The following is a 16,637-nucleotide window of genomic DNA, read 5'->3' as shown; positions in this document are numbered from 1 at the left end:
TAACCAACTGAGCCACCCAGGCGTCCCTCTTTTTTTTTTTTTTTTTAAGATTTTATTTATTTGACAGAGATCACAAGTAGGCAGAAAGGCAGGCAGAGAGGGGGAAGCAGGCTCCCCACTGAGCAGAGAACCCGACACAGGGCTTGATCCCAGGACCCTGGGATCATGACCTGAGCCGAAGGCAGAGGCTTTAACCCACTGAGCCACCCAGGCACCCCTGTATTTTTCTATAATACATATGTATTGCTTATGCAATAAAGAAAAGTAAGTATGTTCCAAACATGAGTATAGTCTGAGGATCCTCGATCATTAAGGTCAGTGGCCAGAAAAGACAGGAAAATTGGAAAGCAAGAGAGGTAGGCACCTGCTGAAATGAGGATCAACAAAAAAACTAAAACAAGACACCTTTCACCATGGAGCAAAGCTAAGGAGAAATTCCATGATGCACGAGCCAGACTCCATGGCAAGAACCAGAGAGGCTTCAGGTAACACTAACACCCACCCAGTCCCATTTTCTCCTTCTACTAAAGTGATTCTTGATATAGAAGATTTTTATGTAAAGCTGATCATGAAATAAACCCAAGTTTCTAGAGCTTTATAAAATGTGACTCCAAAAAGTCTTAGCCTGGCAAAAAGAACATTTTTTATGTGCTCAGGCACCTCCCTGCCCTAGTGCAGAGAAAACCATCTCGTGTGTAGGCAAGAAACCTGTACCGTGTACCCTTTCCTACCTAGAGAAGATTAACAGCAGGCTCCAACTTCTCTGTCAATGGTGCTTTTGAAAAAGGGACTTTGTTTCACATAAGAACATTCGAACTTGTTCCTTTGTAAGCGTGAGCACTTTTAACTCAGACACATGTTAAAATCTCAGAATTGTTTCCTTAGATTTGTGGGCCTCCATGATTTTTTCGATTATTATCTGTGCTCCTAGTTTTGTCTGCCTTTCCACAGTGGACTCAAGTGCTCTAAGACCCATCTCCAAAGCGTGGAATTCTTCAGGAAAAATCCATAAATCCATCAATGACACTTTTGTTTAAAAAAAAAAAAAATCCGGGGGCACCTGGATGGCTCAGTGGGTTAGGCCTCTGCCTTCAGCTCAGGTCATGTTCTCAGGGTCCTGGGATCGAGCCCCACATGGGGCTCTCTGCTCAGCGGGGAGTCTGCTTCCCCCTCTGTCTCTGCCTGCCTCTCTGCCTACTTGTGATCTCTGTCTGTCAAATAAATAAATAAAATCTTTAAAAAAAAAAAATCCAAATTCCCCAATTGCATGACTCAAAGGCAATCCTTTGTGGCGATATTAGCTGAGACCAAAACCTCAATGTTAAAATTACAGGTGGAACACTTTGACTTACATTTGGAGTTCCCATTTGGCAAAAGTAATAAAACTTGATTTCCATTTAGTTGGAATTCCTCCCTTTTCCTTGGTTATACCTAAGTTTGGGGGAGTTTATGTTAAGCCAAGGCCTTGAGAGGTGTGCTCCATGGTTCTTGGGTCTTCATCTGTAATGGTTTTCCCAAGCCACACCCAGCTGGTCCCCAAAGGCTGAGAGGAGTCACATCTGTGTGTGTGTGTGTGTGTGTGTGTGTGTGTGTGTGTGTGTGTGTGTGCGCGCGCGCGGAGGTTATCAACTTTGTGCCAGTGGTTGTTTTCTCAAACCAAGCACCAAGAGGGGATGAGTTCAGTGAGCATTGGTGGTAGAGTGGCAGCCTTCCAAATGTGATTATTTCAGTGAGTGAGAGACTCTTCAGCCTAGATGGGAAAAAAAAAATCATTCTATAGATTCTACAACTGAAAATTCATTTTCTTTACCCAAGAAAATTTTTTCTAGGCCTTTTTGTTTAAAAAAAAAAAAAAAAGCTAGTTATAACTCATCTTCATTCAACTCTTTTAAATCTTCCATTTTTTTTAAGATTTTAATGATTCTAAATAACATATTCTGGAGGATAATTAATGTAGACCTAGCATGTACTTATGTGGTGTGAAATCAGCCTGGTATGTATGCCACCTTCCCCAGTGGATGTATTATCCCAGGGTTAACACTATGCTCTTCATGGGGTGATATGGTGTCCCTTTTCTCTTTTCTCAACCCAAGCTGTAGTAGATGCTCAATAAATGCAGGCCATCCTGTTTCCTTGTGATGCTGGAGCACCCTGTCATGAGCCTGCTCTCTGCAGGAGTACTATATATTTGTGTTATTTTCTTAGGTTTTTTTGTGGGGAAGGGGGTCATGTTTGTTTGTTTAGCATCAAATGCCTAGGGGCTAAACCAGCAAAATCAAAATAAAAAAACCAAAAATAAATTATTAAGATGTAAAAACTTTGTAATGACACTCAAATTCTAGATTAGTACATCAACCAAACCTCTAATTATGTAGATAAATAAAACCGCATCTTAAGTACTTCGCACCAACATCTACTCTCACAAGATGGCAATGCCCACATATACCCAGAACATAGGGGCACCTGGGTGGCTCTGTTGGTTGAGCATTGGACTCTTGGCTTCAGGTCAGGTCATGATCCCAGGGTGCTAGGATCGAACCCCAAGTTGAGCTCTGTGCTCATCGAGGAGTCTGCTTGTCCCTCTCCCTCCCTCCCTGCTCCTCCCTCTGCTTACATTTTCTCTCTCTCTCAGATAAATAAAATCTTCTTTAAAAAAAGTGTCTAAATATAAAAAGACACATATAAAGGAAAAGTCAATGAACTGTGCATGCCTTCACTTAAGGGCAGATTTCCAGAGGACGAGCTTCATGTATTTTGTAGCTCGTGCACCAGGCAGGCGAAAAGGGCTTACCCTCTCAATAAAGACTCTATATATTATAGAGTTCTTGTGAATTATAATTCATAGATATATTCCTTTGACACTGAGGATGTTGACTCTTTCACAAATGCAAGATACAATATCGGGGTTTTATTCTTCTGAAACAGCCCATAAAAAGCCACCGATCCAGTACTTCTTAGCCAGGTAGCTAGATGCATGTTGATTTAAAAATCCTTCTAAAGATAGCGCTCTCCGCCGTGAAGGGACCTTCTTAGCCCTGAGCGTTTCATTCATCATCCTTAGCTTTTGCTGAAAAAAAAAGTTGGCCGTTCACCTCTCTCTAAAGATCAAATCCACTGTGCTCAAGACATATTGCTTCCTTCTTCGAGCTTAAAAATATATGTTTACTTCTAACTCCTAATGAAGATGTATTACTTCAAAAGCCACAAAGTAGAGGTCCCAGATACGCCTTTTGAGTGAATCCCAAGAAAGGTTGTTAAGTTGTGGGCGTGAGAGGTTTCTGCTGCCTCTGAATCAATCCTTGAAAGCGTTCCTCCGAGCTCTCTGCAGTCGGTGCTAACCAGCAGCCTCGGAGGGTCAGAGAAGGGCCGGCTACTGGAAATGATTCAGACCCCTGACACAGCAACCAAACGATGAAATGATTCTTTTTCCCTTAAAGGAGGATAATCCTCCACTCTTTTCATACAATATGTTCAGAGGGAAAGACCAAAATAGAAGCAGAAAACGCTTTCCACAAAAGATGTAATAACAATTTTCTTTACTTGAGCCCAGAGAAGGCAAGTGGTTAAGAGTATTCTACCGAACTAGGAGATACTCAGGGAGACATCAAGGTCCAGAAGAGTTCAAACCTTCTCCACTCAACTGAGAACAAACACATGACTCTGAAGGACAGAGACCAGCTCCTTCTTTTCCCAGAACCACAAAATGATGCACATGGCCGTCAGAGGTCTTTATGGAAAAATGAGGGGGGAATGAGGTGTGAAGATCTGGAGCAATTTTCAAAAGAGCACTCAGCAAGACAGTGGCAGGTCAGGAAAACTGCTTTCCTGCCTCAGAGAGTTACATTTCATCTTCTCTAACACAAGAACTGAGACTGGTCCCCAATGACTACACGACCACAGTTAGACAAATGTTTCTTGTTAAGAGAACCAACTGAAAATGTAATGTGGAAAAGCAAAATACCATCTCCACACATGTCTTTACGGTCGCTAAGATACTCGAGGCCATGGTAACCTCTCCTGATCCTGGGAGTCACGGATTCGGGTCCAAGAGTTTTCAATCCTGGCTCCATGGACGCCCCTTTGGGGAGAGCTTGGAAGAGAAAGAAGAGTCAGTATATCTGAGTCAGATATACTCAGCCTTTCTACCCCAATTTCAACCACCAAAACTCTAAGCTTACCTGTTTCAAGGGGTACATGATTTTTAATTTTTTTAAACAATCAAAGCTAACCCTATACCTTCAAAAATGAAGGGACCGAAACAAGGAGAAGTTAAATAACCAGAAAGAAGTACTGCTGAAAGAATGATTAGTGGAGATCAATACATAAACCAAGCAACCAAGATCTAAAGAAGCAAAGGAGGGGAACTTAGATCATCCAAAGACCCAGGACAACGAGCACTTTCAAGAGATGATTCGTCACTGGCACATATTACAAACCCAAGGTGGATTTGGTTCATAGACTTAATATTGGTCCCTCTTCCTTTGAACCTCATCTTCTTGTAACAGTGAAATAAAAAATGGAAGCATGACTACTAACCCTTTTCATCACAAATACATTTATCCCCCTGAAAATCACCTCAGTAATTCTATTCCTTTTCTTCTCTTTCTGTTCTAAATCCCTCCTCCTTCTGGTAGCTACCTCTTCAAACCCCAACCCTTCTATGGGTTTTCTTCTGAATCAGTAAACCCAATATGGCCCCACACAATGGCATGTAAGTTGTTTTATCCGAAAACATCAATTCTATCAATCTTGCATCTGTGGGCAATTTTATTTTGTGAAAAACACAGAAGAAAGAATATTTAAAGTAATACAAGGGGTAATATAAGGCTATTAGTCCCCTTCATATAGTGGTAACAGTGGAACCAGATGACATGAAGAATCTTATGTCTGGAAGGAAGAGTCCTTAAACAGGCCATTCCAACCACCACCACCACCTTCACAGAGTGACATCCTTAGGCACTGACAATAAGAGACAATTTGAAAACCATTCAGAGACAAACTTTAACACAAACTTTAAATAAAATTGTTTGCATGTCTTCTCTTGTCAGTTCAGTAACCCCATTTCCACATGCTGTGCTCATATTTCTATTTTTATTTTTCTATTTCTGTTTCTATTTTATTTGTGTCTTTCAACCCTTCTATATACTCCTCTTGGTTCTGCAAATTCCCCTCTCCTCCTGAAATGCCAGACTATCCACAAGGTTTCAGTAGGGTCTGAATGAGAAAAAGAAAACATTTTTCTAAGCTCCTCCATACTATATTTTAGTTGCTTTTTCTCAAATTACCCAAAAGCCTACTAGCAAGTAAATATTATTGTTCTCTGTCTTTTTTCTCTGTAGAGGTACGGATGGGTCGATAGGGAGAGGAGGGTGTTCCAAATCACAATGCTTGTGTTTTTGTAAACTTTTTTATTCAACAATAACTTCTGAACATCTTTCTATATCATTAAAATTGATCAACATTGGGGTACCTGGGTGGCTCAGTGGGTTAAAGCCTCTGCCTTTGGCTCAAGACATGATCTCAGCGTCCTGGGATCTGGCTCCACATCGGGCTCTCTGCTCGACCGGGAACCTGCTTCCTCCTCTCTCTCTGCCTGCCTCTCTGCCTACTTGTGATCTCTGTCTGTCAAATAAATAAGTAAAATCTTTTAAAAAAATTGATCAACAATATTGTCCTCATGCTCTTACAGTATTCCTTCATCTACATGACAAAACTTATTTAAATCCAGGATGAATTCTGCCTTCCGAGAAGTTGCTTCTTTGGTCTGGTTCAAAGTGTTGATTATTCCAACAGTTCCTAACTGGCCTTCTTATCTGCTTTCCCCTCTACAATGCACTAACCACATCACAGCTGACCTTACCCTCTCCTAAAACACAGGGAAGATCATGTTACTCCCCTTTTTTATAAACCTTCTACTGCTCTTTGAGTAAAATCCAAACTCCTTCCCAGGGCATCCAAGACCGTCCCAGAACCTAGCTTGGGATTCCTGCTCTAATCCCAGCACCCCATCTCTCCCAACCAGTATTTCCTGCTCACTCCACAGAAATTCAAGCCTTTGTGCATTCCTGTTATGTCCTTCAGCACCTGGTCAACATGGCTAATTCTCACTCCTCTTTTAAGATCCTCCTCCACTGCCTTTTATGCCACCAGCAGCATTAGCTGCTTTCTTTTCTGCCTGTGAAGCCATTTCTATATTTCTATACAATGGCATTCATCATATTGTATTATAATTTTTTATGTAAATATTTATCTCTCTCACAATTCTAGCTTTATCCCTAATGTTTTGTACGTTAACTTTCCCTCAATAAATGTTTGTTGAGGTGAATTCAATCCCTCAACCTGCGGACCAGGCGTATAACTGGATGGGATCAAACATTTAGTTCTGTGAGGTTCTGAGTCCTAAGGATGAAGTGCATTTCCACTCCCACAGTTGTCCTCCTGATATATCATAGCAACTGACATCGCTAATCTATGTTTTCTCCACCAACTTTCAGCTTATATGCAAGGGTCAGAGTCTTTTTTTTTTAATTAACATATAATGTATTATTTGTTTCAGGGGTACGTGTGTGAATCATCAGTCTTGCACAATTTACAGCACTCACCATAGCGCATACCCTCTCCAATGTCCATAACCCAGCCAAGGAGTCAGAGTCTTCGGGATGGTAAAATTGATAACATTTGAACTCTTTCTGCTGTAAGGAGGGATAATGAATTCAGGAATTATGTCCAACATCCCATTAAAATTAAAAAGTTTTGGAAGAGGCATGCACTGTGAGAAAGCCGTCAATACTGTTACAGAAAACAAAAGTCGGCCAATAATAAGGAAGTAACATTTAAATGTGAATATTGGTAAATGTGAAATAGTTCATTAACTTTATCAGTCTTTATGACTTTCTTTTCTTTTCCCCTTCCAATAAATAACATGGAACTTTCTACTGAACAATCAGCCAAACTTAGTCTTTGATGGTATTTTCAGGAAACAAAAAAAAGAGAAAGAGAAGTTGTCCAGATAATATTGGTTTCAGTGACATCAATGTTTAGTTTCCAGTTTCCTCCTAGGGTTTCTAGGCTTAGTGAAGCATGACAATTGTTTTTTCAATAAAACACAGTCCTACAGCCCTGCAATCCTAATCATGTGTTGTTTTGCATTACTTCGTACTGTTCTCGTTCTAATTGCCACTGATTTATTGGATGCTTGGTCTCCCAAGCATTGTGCATAGGGACACTGAAACTGGATGAAGTCAAAAGCAACACTGCGATAACGTGAGTCTGAAAAACATATAAATGTTGCCACCTTAATGATTCTTTCCTTAACAAACTACTAGAGATACCCAAATTCAGATTTCCCTTAAGTCAACGAGAAGAATGTGTTTCCTTGACTGTTCCATTTTTTAAAGAAATGTAACAAAGAAATCAAGACATACACAAATACTAAGTGCACAGTTCAATCAATGCTCACAAAAGAAGCCCAGCAATGTCACCAGGATGTTAATCATACCCAGCACCCCCAAAGCTGCTCTTGAATGTACTTGCCAGTCTACCTACTTAAGTAGCCCATATTCTGGTATGTTAGCTCTGCCTGTTTTTGAACTTTACATGAATGGACTCATATAGTGTACACCAGAATGTCTGGTTTCTTTTGCTCCAGATGATCTTTCTGAGATGCGTTTTTGTTTCTGCATGTGCCAAGAGTCATGTGGAGCTCGGTGTTAGAATATAAAAGCTTTAGTCAAAAGAGGAAACAGTGAACGAGATGACTTTTTGAAATAACCTGAAGTCAACGGCTAAGAAGCAGCTGCTTGAGGTGAGAAATGTGAAACACCAAAAAGAGCCCTATGAGATAAGCCAGAAAAATGGTCTTGGAAAGAAATGCCCAGAACTGAAACATCTCTCTTAGCTGAAAAGAAAAGAAAATTGGCCCTTCAGAAACTATTTTGATTCAGGCTGTCTTCACTCTCATCTCTTTCGCAAAATCTTGCTTTTTTTCCTGCCTATGCCGTTCTGTAGCTGCTCTCTGATGGCCGCACCTCCATGAGGGATCGGGTTTTGCCACCTTTTCTCACACTGTATGGTAAATGATTCCTCATATAAAATGATTCCAAACAATTCTTCCCCTAAAAAGACATTTTCAGGGGCACCTGGGTGGCTCAGTGGGTTAAAGCTTCTGTCTTCGGCTCGGGTCATGATCCCGGGGTCCTGGGATGGAGCCCCGCATCAGGCTCTTCGCTCAGTGGGGAGCCTGCTTCCTCCTTTATCTCTGCCTGCCTCTCTGCCTACTTGTGATCTCTGTCTGTCAAATAAATAAATAAAATCTTTTAAAAAAAAGACATTTTCTTTTTTTTTATAACATTGCAATTTTTTACTTCCAATTTTTTCCTTCACTTATTTTTTTGAATCCCATTTTTGTTAGTCTCTTTAATCAGATATGGAATTTTCATTCTGTTTCTGCCCTTTTATTTTTTTTTCAAGATTTTTAAAAAGATTTTTATTTATTTATTTGACAGAGAAAGAGAGAGAGATCACAAGTAGGCAGAAAGAGGGGGGGAAGCAGGCTCCCCGCTGAGCAGAGAGCCCAATGTGGGACTTGATCCCAGGACCCTAAGATCATGACCCGAGCCAAAGGCAGAGGCTGAACCCACTGAGCCGCCCAGGCACCCCTCAAGATATTTTTATTTTTAAGTAATCTCTACACCCAATGTGGGGCTTGAACCTACAACCCTGAGATCAAGATTCACACACGCTACTGACAAAGTCAGCCAGGTGCCCTCTGTCTCTGCTTCTTTTAAACACAGGTTATTAAAAGCTTTTTTTGTAAGTTTTCGGATTTCCATTATGGTGAGCTACCATGCCATAGAAGTTTATAAAATTAATAAACTATTGCTACCAGCTAATTCTAATATTTAATATACAGAAATTTTTACTAGTGCTTCATAAAATTACATGCATTTAAAACATAAATTATTTTTATTCCATTATGAAAATGCTTCTTAGGGTAATTATCAAAATAATCTCTCAAATATCAGTGTCATATTTTGAATATAAAAATACCCTTTTCTTCTCCCTTACAAAAAACCCAAATTCACACACAAAAAAAACTTGTACTCGTTTAAAATACAACTCATTTGAGGTACATCTACTATAGTTTTTAAAACAGATTAACTGATTCCAGTGAATCTGGGGGAAAAAATTTTTTTAATCTAAGCTTTTCCCTAAACCCTTCCACTTAGAGAAGGTTAATTCAACTTGTCACAGATTTAAACTATTTATCAGGAACAGGAATAGGGAAGTTGGGTATTTACCACAGAAGAGAGATAGTAGGTGTGATTGGTCACGATATGAATAATCTGATTTCTGGATTGTTTGTTTTTATTTCTGGTTTTAAAACCAAAATCCAGATATAAGAGGGCATCCAAAGTTCATTTCATTGGCTACTCAAATATACTGTGTGGTAAATTAAAAGTGGTCTTAAATTATTTTAACGTCTTTCCACCAGGAGAGTGAGTCTACTTCCCCATAAGTGAGCATCTTGTGATTCCTCTGACCAACACAATGAGGCAGATGTGATGAATGTGACTCTCAGTTCAGGCTTCAACAGTCTTGTCACATTGAGGCCACCCCCGGATCTGCTGCCTCCACAGGAGAAAGCCCCTGGGGGGAGGGCAGCATGTAAAGCAAAGACAAGCTCTCCGGGCTGCAGTCGTTGATGGTGATGGGTAATTTTTTGTGTCAACCTGACCGGCCTCACAGATGTCGGGATAGCTAGTAAAACATGTCGTGGTGTGTAAGTGATTCAGTAGATTGAGTGAAGAGATCTGAGCTCACCAGTGCAGGCAAGTGCAGGCAGGCAGCATCCAAACTGTAGGGAAAAAAGGGGAAAAGAGAGCAAATCTCTTCCTTTTTGAGTTGGGATACCCATCTTCTCCTGCCCTCAGACACTGGAGCTCCTGGTCCTCAGCCTTCGGGCATGGACTGAGTTATCCCACCAGTTTCCCTGGCTCTCCGGCTTGCAGGTGGCAGACTGTGGGACCTTTCAGCCTCCATAACTGCCTGAGCCAAATCCTCCAAATCTCCTCACATGTAACTGAGTATATCCTATTGGTTCTCTTTCTCTAGAGAGCCCTGACTGAGACACCGACCAAGAAGCCTGCAGAAGACAACAACTATGTGTAAATGCCCCAGGGAAGAGCAGAAGAAATGCCCAGCTGAGCCCAGCCCAACTTCACGAAGAACCACAACAAATTGTTCATGTGAATCCCTAAATTGAGGGAGGTTTGTGACAGAGCAACAAGTCGAGAGAGGCACCCTGAGCCCACTGCATGAGGTAACATACCCATTCAGTGAGGAAAACAGGCTAACAGAGTTGGGGCTTCACTATCAGGTCTCCTATTTCAAATTTCTACTTTGGTTTTCCATCTAACTTAGAGCCAATTTATTTCAAATTGGAGCAACTATATTTCACTCCTAGTATCTGCCTCTACCCCTATTTACTTCCCCAAAAAATCCCACTTCCATGTTACCACCAAAATATCTAAGATCCTAATTAAAATTCTCCCTGCCACCACTCATCCTTCCCAACATACTTTCGCCTACAGGATAAAGTCCTGAGCCTACCCTTCATAACCCTTCATGAGGCCCTGTCCCAAAGCAGAAGAGGCAGGAGTCTAGACCCACTGGCCCCTTCCCCACTGATCTAGAGTTGCTCCCAGATGTGTTAACCTACCCTGTGCTTCCAAGCTGAGCATACTCCATAATTTAGAAAGTTCCTCACAGCATCTAGAGCCCCCAAGGAAATCCTGAGGCATTAGGTAAAGCACTTGAAGGGGAAACTTAGAGCCTTACAACGAGTGGAATCCTGCATGGAACAGTCCAGGACAGCCACAGCTGAAATCTAGGAGCACATGTGAATCACTGAGCCGGCTGCATGTGCTGTTCTGTATCCATGGTCATATGTGAAGATCCATTTCCTTGGGATGCTTCAGGAAGCCTTAGATGAAAGGTCTCCTGGGAAACACCTGGGCCTCTAAGGTGCTCATGCAAACCTTGGATCTCCATGAATTCCTGGGGCTTCTCCTTTCAGACACTGTGACCTCAATTAAACTGATCTATGACCAGGTTGTTCTTTCTAGGACAAACTTACTGCAGGATGGCCAGAAACACCTCCATGGAGAGCCACTTGACCTATGATTATTTAAAAAAAAAAAAAAAACAGGGGCCCCTGGTGGCTCAGTGGGTTAAAGCCTCTGCCTTCGGCTCAGGTTATGATCCCAGGGTCCTGGAATCAAGCCCCTCATCGGCTTCTCTACTCGGCAGGAAGCCTGCTTCCTCCTCTCTCTCGCCTGCCTCTCTGCCTACTTGTGATCTCTCTCTGTGTGTCAAATAAATAAAATCTTTTAAAAAGAAAAGAAAACCAAAAATTGTACAGAATCACCTGGGAAACTCGTTTTTGAAACTCTGATGCCCAAGCCCTCCACTGAACCTGTAGAATTCTGGAATCTGTAGGAGTGGAGTATTTGTACAAGCTCACTGTGTGGTTCTGAGAAAGAGCAGAAAGTTTGAGGACAACCAGTTACGAAAATGACGCTAAAGCAGGATTTATTCACCACTGGGTGGCGCCAGAATTTCAAAGATGAAAATTTCTACTCCAGCGTTGTTGCCTTTGAGAGAACATTAAGTCTATTTCCCTTTTCTCTCTATTCTCCACATCTCCCCAGCTTTTAGAAAAGGGGTGTATCACACCTTTTCTCCACTCAGTATCAGTTTTGCACTTTCTCCTTGAACTTATTTAGGTTATAACAAACTATCTTCCTCCACAGGGACCCTGGAAGGGGGCTCTTTCAGCACTGCCCCTACTTTCCTTTAGCATTGTCCCTTTCAAGTGCAATGTTTGGAAGAAGAAAATCCACTGTGAGTACTGGCCTCAACAGCGAGGAGTGATTTGACAAAAAATAATTATATGACAAGTTCCCAAAAGCCGTATTTAGCCATTTGTAGTTTTCAATCCCTGCCCTTTCCCAAAAACCACGACTTCAAAACTACACCAGAATCACGTTTATTCTTTCCAAACTCCCACTGCTTCAGTGCAAAAGTATTTGACAACTTGTTAACAGTTTTGTCCTCTCTTCTTCCTCAGAGATTTGTACATTAACAAATCCCATGCAGATAATAATGTCATTTAAAAATTTCTCTATACAAAAAAAAAAAAAAAAGAAAAAATTTCTCTACAGTCCATTTGTTTGAAATCTGCTTGAGGTCATGTATGCAGCCCTGCATGCATTTAATTATTTTTAAATGTGCACTCAACAGAAATGGCTGGAAAGGGGCGCCTGGTGGCTCAGTGGGTTAAGCCTCTGGCTTCTGCTCAAGTCATGATTTCAGGGTCCTGGGATCGAGCCCTACGTCAGGCTGAGCCTGCTTCCCCCTCTCTCTCTGCCTGTTCTCTGCCTACTTGTGATCTCTCTTTCTCTCTGTCAAATAAATAAATAAAATCTTTAAAAAAAAAGAAAGAAAGAAAGAAAGAAAGAAATGGCTGGAAAGATGAACAAAGCAAATAACATTTATCTTATCAATCCTATAAGTATCTACTGAGCAACTCTATGTACCAGGCACTGTGATACACACTAACGGGGAGATACGAGGTTGAATACAACAGGAAGATAGAAGGTCTCCTGGACTTATACATCTAGTTGAGAGAAACATGGGGGGATTAGCAAACGAACGATTAAAATAACAAGAGCGACAACTCTTCCAAAAAGTAAAGCAGAATGATGCACAAGGTGGGATTAGTGTTGACAAGGTGGTCAGGGAAGGCACTGAGGAGGCAGCATGTGAACCAAGAACAAATGAACCATCTAGGCAGAGGGTAGAGCAAAGGCAGCAATCTGGGACTAAACAAGCCTGGCACATGGTGGATCAGGAAGGAAGCCAACATAGGGAAGCATCAGCCCCATGAAGTTGGATACATAAACAAAGAAAGACCCTATCAAGGTCGGAGACTGCTATCTATCTATCTATCTATCTATCTATATATATATATGAAATGGGAAATCACCAAAAGGTTTTAAGGAGGAAAGCAACATGGTCTTATTTATTTATTTATTGTAACAGAACATCTAATTACATCGGTTTCCCATCAACACACTAGTCATTTAATGATGACTACATTCGTCATTTCCACTGATGGCAGGAAGCTCTTCTGCTAAAGGCTCCCATGGTTTCCAGTGTATCATTTTTCCTGCCAGACTTACTTCATTTGCAGCCTCAAGCATCCCCTCTGTTAGCTGGCCACTCTGAAGTTGGTCTTCTAATTTCTTAACATCTGGTTCAACTTTAACCAGACCCAGCTTCTCATTTGTAATCTGTTCTGCTATGTGCTGTAGGCTGCATTTTCAGAAATCTGCTCAAGAACATCAAGAATCTTTGTGTACAACATTGTTAGCCCTTCATGTGGACTTTCACATATAACCAACCCCACCAGGCTGGCGGTTGTCCTCAGCAAAGGTGCCATGACAGCGCCTATAGATTTATTTTTTAGATCATCTTGGCTCCTGACTGCAAAGGGGACACAAATGGAAGCTGAGAGAACAACTGGAACGTGGCAGTAATTGTTGCTTGAGAGATGATGATAGCTTGACTAGAAATAGGCATGGCCATGGAGAGAAGTGGTCACATTCTGGAGTGTTCTGGCAGGACAGACTTGCTGATGGACTGCATGTGGGGAATGAGGGCATAAGAGAAATCAACAACACCTCAGTTCCTATTTGATCAACCAGGTAGATAGGGAGACCAATTACGAAGGGTAAAATGGGCAAGAAAAGTCTAGAGGAAAGCTCTGAATTTAAAATCCTCATTTGGTCATACAAAGCTTGAAATGTTTACTTAGCATGGGAACAGTCAGTGGGGATTTATGAGATTTAATAGTCATCAGCATAGACTTTTATTTAAAGCCTGGATAATATCCTATCCTATCATATAACTATTATTTAACGGCTGGATAATATGTGTATAGATGGAAAAGAATATCAGAGACTGAGCCTACTAACTACATTGATAACTAACTACATTGATAACAGATAACACGGTAGTGGTTATGGGAAAAAATGATGTCATCAAGATCCATATTGGTGAGAATAATAATATTCCATATGGTATTGCAAAAAATAAATATGGGGGGCAGCTGGATGGCTCAGTTGGTTAAGCAACTGATTCTTGATTTTAGCTCAGGTCATGATTTGGGGGTCGTGAGATCGAGCCCCACATCAGGCTCTGCACTGGGTGTGGAGCCTGCTTAAGATTCTCTCTTCTCTCCCTGTGCCCCTCTTCCCTCCAGCCTGTACAAAGATTTCTCTCTCTCTCTCTCTCTCTCAAAAAGAAAAAAGAACAAAAGAATATATAAAATATTTAAGTCAAGAAAATAATGATTTTTTTTTCTTATTTCCTTCCTGGGTAAAAAGTGGACTCACTAGTAAATTGCAATAGAACCAAAATCTTCCCATTAGTTCAGATGTCTTTAAAGCTGAAGAAGTCCTGAGAATCGTCTGCCTCCACATTTCCAAAATGAGATTCTTCCTGTAGGGTCTTTAGGGGTTTCCAGGATCTCTATGAAGACCGAGTTAATAAAGCTGAACAGATTTCTTGAATGCAGACCCTCACAAAAGTCTCTAAGGGACAGACCTCGTATGCAGCATTTCCCGACTTTCACCCAAGCTAGAGAAACTGTCCACAGACCACAGTTTGGGAGAGCACTGACCGACTCCACGCACACATTTTATAGATGAGAAAACTGAGCACAAACGGGATAAAGTCACCTGGCCTGGAGCTTGTTGTTAAAAAACAGACTGTTACTATGAAACTGCTTGCCCCAACCTTCCCATTGGAGAGCCTATTCCTGCTATTTTCCTTTACACTGAGTTAGTGAGTTAACGAGAGGTCAACAATAGACTTTGAGGTTGATAAGATGCCCCTGGTGGGTCTCAAGTTCCTTCCTGGGTCTGAAGGGCTCACATGTGCTTTACAAGGACTGGCTTAAGAATCACTATTGTGATTCTTATATGTTATATATATTATATGTTATATATATATTATTATATACATAATTATATATTATTCTAATATGAATAGGGAGACTGATCTTCCACTTTTTTCTAAAGAACAAACTATTACTATATTTACGGTTTTGCTTCCATTCATGCGTGTGACTTTGAATCCATCCACGTTGTGTCAAATCTCTGAACTTCCATTTATCTGGCAGTAAAGCTATGGTGAGTGCTATGAAGTGTGTAAACCTGGTGATTCACAGACCTGTACCCCTGGGGATAAAAAATATATTATATGTTTATAAAAATAATAATAATAATAATAAGGGCAGTAAAATGAGAGTTAATATTTGCTAAAGCTTTGGCCCATAACACAAAGTTTCTAAATCAGCAGAAACTATCTCTACCAGTGATCAAAAGAACCTTGGATTGACTTTCTCAAAAGCCAAGATCTTCCCCATCACCATTTTGCAGGAAAGAAAACTAGAATACACAAATACTAAACCCTTAGTGGGTCAGAGGGCATAATGCATGATGCCTAAGACATGGTTGGAGGCCAGTTTTGTCGGTGTTGTCCCTTAAATGCAAAGCCCTCCAGCAGAGCTAACTGAGTGGTCAGAAGAAGGACTTCTATAAAATGATCCGAGAGGAGCCAATGGTGGGTACAGCTGTCCGCTGCCCCTGGGGGCCAAGTGGAGTGGGAACTCTGCCCAAGAGGGTGGGTAGGATGGTTTGGGGATGTAATGGCAACAGTTTGTCGATCTATCAACAACAAATTTGAGATCTTTAATAGATGTTATCTACCTGATTTTAAAACTATTTTTTTCTTGTTTCTAATGATAACCGGCTTCCGAAGTATATGGGACTATAATCCCAGGAAGATTCCACTGCACTCCCTAAGTCCCCCAATCATCATTTACTGAAACTAAAGACACCCTCAAAATGCATTCATTTAGCTCAAACAACTGACAACAATTAAAATATAATAGCCCTGGGAGGAGCTACCACCATCTTATCCTATAAGTATTATGAATATAGGATGTGAAGCAGTTAGCTATGACTGTATGAGCATCTCAAAGCACATGGGTTTAAAAAACTATTGTTTTGGGATGCCTGGATGATACAGTTGGTTAAGTGCCTGACTCTTGGTTTTGGCTCAAGTCATGATCTCAGGGTCCTGGGATCGAGTCCCACTTCTGGCTCCACACTCAGCGTAGAGTCTGTTTGAGATTCTCTCTCCCTCTCCCCTGCCCCTTCTGCTCCTGCACTCTCTCTCTCTCTGTCTCTCTCTTTCTCTGTTTAAAGTAAATAAATAAATCTTCTTAAAAAATAACTATTGTTTCTCAGGAGGCTACAGGTTGGTAGGTAGTTCTAGTGATATGGTGTAGCCAGATTTTGGGTGGGCTCAGTCTGGGTAGATGGCAGGTCCACTGGGAGCTAGAGCTCCATGATGGCTAGAATGACTCAGCTCTCCTCCATGTGGCCTCACATGGAGTGTGCCCCAAAGTCCGACATGTGACCACAGGGAAGCCAGAGAGGAAAGAGAAACACACAAGGCTTCTTGCAGTCTAGACTCCGCATCATCACACCATCATTTCTGCCACA

General features: G+C 41.2%; 1 pseudogene; it reads right to left on the bottom strand.

The window, feature by feature from the left end:
* Window positions 1-13,145: 13,145 nt before the first annotated feature.
* LOC125101213 (NADH dehydrogenase [ubiquinone] 1 alpha subcomplex subunit 5-like) lies at window positions 13,146-13,504 on the bottom strand (annotated as a pseudogene).
* Between the last annotated feature and the right edge of the window lie 3,133 nt (window positions 13,505-16,637).

The sequence above is a fragment of the Lutra lutra genome, chromosome 5, assembly GCF_902655055.1.
Source record: "Lutra lutra chromosome 5, mLutLut1.2, whole genome shotgun sequence".
Taxonomy (NCBI): Eukaryota; Metazoa; Chordata; class Mammalia; order Carnivora; family Mustelidae; genus Lutra; species Lutra lutra.
This window is presented reverse-complemented; position numbering and strand designations above follow the sequence as displayed.